The sequence below is a fragment of the Monopterus albus genome, unplaced genomic scaffold, assembly GCF_001952655.1.
Source record: "Monopterus albus unplaced genomic scaffold, M_albus_1.0 scaffold590.1, whole genome shotgun sequence".
NCBI classification, from domain to species: Eukaryota; Metazoa; Chordata; class Actinopteri; order Synbranchiformes; family Synbranchidae; genus Monopterus; species Monopterus albus.
Window position 1 is genome coordinate 41,440 of NW_018128470.1, and position 3,812 is coordinate 45,251.

At 38.0% G+C, this 3,812-nt stretch overlaps 1 pseudogene; it reads right to left on the minus strand.

The window, feature by feature from the left end:
• The window catches only part of LOC109953250 (extracellular calcium-sensing receptor-like), an 11,151-nt pseudogene that overhangs the window by 1,402 nt on the left and 5,937 nt on the right, over positions 1-3,812 (minus strand).

The window sequence follows — 3,812 nt, forward strand, 5'->3', positions numbered from 1 at the left end:
AAAATAAATGTATTTCAACAGCATAATATCAATCTATAAAAAACTTTGAAGTGATATAAATCAGCATTATTTTCCTAAATGATACCTGACTGGATCCTGTGTTCCATTGAATAGCTGACTCATTAAGGTGAATGTCAAACCCATTCACACGACCAAACACAACAAGCTTCAGTGACCCCTCAGGGGTCTTCTGCCAGTTGACAAGGTCATACTTAGCTGGAACATCAGCCCCTTGAAAGTAAAACATTTCACCCTGTGGCGTGGTGAAATTTACACTGTTCAAGTGCTGAAACAACTGTAAAATCCACAAAGTATTGAAACAGGTCACATTGTATTGACAGAGCCTGTGTAACATAATATTTGTCACAGATATATTTTGGATTATTCTCAAGGAAAGACTGATAATTATACCTCAATGGGTTGGATGTTTTTTGGAGAAACACAAGTGGAGCTGTTGTTTTCAGCAGGGCTGCTTTTACTAGGACAGGACAGAAGACTATGAAGGGTGTGGGCTGCAGCATAAACAGCAAGGTAGACATTATATGTCACCCGTAGCTGAGAGACATCAATGAAGTCATTCTGCACTCCCTCTAGGGACTCAGTGCCATTGCAAAGAGGTAGAGAAACTTCTTGAAGCAATGTGCTTGCAAGAGAAGGTGGTGAAGAGGCATTTGAAGATAAAGGTGTGGCTCCAGGACTACAACCAAACACCTTTTCCCAAAACTCTCTTAAGAACTTGTCAACAGGACGGTGAGATGGGTTGAGACTTCTGATATAATTTTCAAAGGCAGGTATAGTTGAACTTCTAATGGCAACACCAACAACACCACTTGCCACTTGACTTATGACAAGACTTTGGAGAAGAAGGTCACCACTGGTGCTCCAAGCCTCACTGGCCAGAAACTGTCTGTCAGTCACCTAGTGATTGCAGCACAACATGATCACAAGATAAATTTAAGAAGCTATGATTTATCTTAAATTTATGTGTCGTGGCTAGAATGTGATACAGACTAAATTAATTCAAACAAATCATCCCAATTTAAATAACTGAGATGTACCAAAAAACAGGAAACATCTTGGCCAAATTATATAAGCCCATTGTTCAGCTCACATGAACTTAAAAGTGAAACCCAAAACACTCTATTCTATTACATAATCCATATTAACATGTAACATAAACCACTAAATATGTTATTTACAACTTCAGTATACAGGTTTATTCTCACATTTATCTTGGCTAGTTGCACAAACAGTTCCCTCACATCTGTATACCAGGCAACAATAAGAACCACTCTTGCAGTCGAGGCCTGAATTGTGAGGGCTGCTCGTCTGGCATCACTCACAATGTTTTCCCTGTTGAGAGTTTCTACAAATGCCAGACACACTCCTGCCCCCTGAATCTCCTCCTGAAATATCTGACATATACATTTGAAAGTAACAAAAGGATTAGATTCATTTTGTCTTGTGTGTGTGCCATAATATTTCATGTACAACAAATATAAAAACAAAGAGAAACACCTTTATTGCTTTATTATCTTATATAAATGTTTTAACATTTTTGTCAACTAAAATAAAAACAAATGGAAATACCTTTATTGCTGTTAGGCCATAATTAGTGTTTGCTACCACAGCTCCAATCCAGGTCCAATTGAGGTGTATGACAAGCTGGGCAATGGCCCAGGCTTGGTAGATATCACTGGGTACAGTCCTGAAGAAGTTAGGAAATTCATGCCTATCACTAAGACAGGGGCAGCTAGCTGTGTAGCTCATCTAAAAGACAAAAACAGATACAAATATATATGCTGAAGATTGCTGTAATCACTTATGTTATATAACTCTAAAAATGATGTGTTTATTGCCAAGGTTTACAGTGGATATCTTATTTTTACTATAAGTACAGCCAAAAGTAAACTATGTTTCTACTGATGAAGAGAAAAAAGGTGGCAAACTATAAATAAGCAATTATTTATGGAATAAAAGTTTTAAAAAAATATAATAAATGGTAAATTTTTAACCAGTGTCTCACGTTGAAAAGCTATTTTTTGCAGTGAAATTTTGTTTATTAAAATCAGATTTCCATTAGTAATTTAACATTTATACATTTCTATATATGTTCAGGGACACAAATAATTTGGGGGATTTTTTTGGAACTCACCAAAGGCACAGAGAGAGGCCCCAGGATTCTGGAGAGTATTTCGGCCGTTAGAGATGAGTCACCACCAATGATCAAAGGAACAGGCTGATCACCTGATGACATGATAAAATATCATGAAATAAAACTATTTGTTCAATAAAATAATGCTTGGTTCTTAAATAATTTTAGTACCTCTACTTTTGCCGATTTCCTCTTCATACCCAGCAGAATACCCTGGCAGGGCTGCTGAGTTACAGCTGGTGCTGTTTCCTCCAACTAGTGACAGCGCTGCCTGCACAGCCCACAGGGGAATGCCACAGCTATCATGAATACGGTAGCCCAACTTCACACCTGGTAGCAGTGTTGCACTATGGTTGATTTCCTCCCGGGCAAACACCATGGCATACATACTGTAATGGAAGATTTTCCAAACTGAGACCACAGGAGAGAAGAATTGAAAGGAATCAGTCAAGTATTAGTCAAAATGCTTATGAACTACAAATCTATAATAATTTAGAGAATCATTCTGTGTTATTGATGAATACACAACTGTAATAATATAACATTTAAAAAGAAAATTGATATGTGAACATGACAGAGCCACAAATGTTTAAATAAACAGGAAATAAAAAATATCAAGGTAAAAATGCTTTAAACATAACTAAATGAATTATACGGTGTTAATGGTAGGTTTTACCCAGTGCAGGATTTGTAGAGTGGCAGCTGAGTGAAGTTGTGATCTAAAGCTGGAGGCTTGTTATAAATATTAAAGAGCCCACCAATAACTACATCTCCGTCCTGGAACAGACCCTGGTCACTCGGTGTACTCCACCGAGAACACATCACAGTCTGAGCCATCTGCAGTCCCACCCTGAGCCCCAGCTGTCTGCCCACAAGCCCCACAAGGAGCAGGGACGAGGCTGATGAGTGCCACAGAGTGAAGAACCAGGAGAACAAAGACATGGATGCAGTTCTTCTGGAACCTTTAAATATGTAAAACATACTCAGCTCATTGATGTCTCATTTGCTCAACATGCAATAAATTGAATGCAAATAACTATTAACAAGTGTTAAAATTAAATGATCAGATTCAGTTAAATACTTCTTAATCTAACAGGAGAAAAGTAAAAGCAGTAGTAAGAGTTCAACCTGTAAAAACCTTTAATGACAAAATGTGAATTACAACTGATACAATCTGCACTAACAACTGACAAGGTATCTAAACTCTGGCATACCCTCCTTGCGCTCTGCCCGACACAGAGTAGATGCTGGTTTGGATATCATCTGGAAAGCCCATGATGGGATGATAGTAAACAGAATGACACTGCAACAAATCACTCCCTTGAAAGATGAAAGCAATATAATAACAAAATGATTAGTGTGATAGAGACAGTATAGAGTATTTACCTGGAGGGCAGTGACCACAGATCCCAACAGTGTTAAAATGTCATCTTTAAGTTTTAGCTGATTAATTTATGCCAGTGGTGGGCCGTCAGGGCCAGCAAGGCCTTCTCTGCTGGCCTAAACACTATCAGAACCACTGACCTACATTTACAACCAAAATTCTAATATTTGTTCCACAAAATTGTATTAATTTATTCCCAACAGTCTATTCTCTTCATTTCGTAGCGTTTCTCTTGGCTGCACTGCTTCCAGTACGTGTATGTAGCAGTTAGAT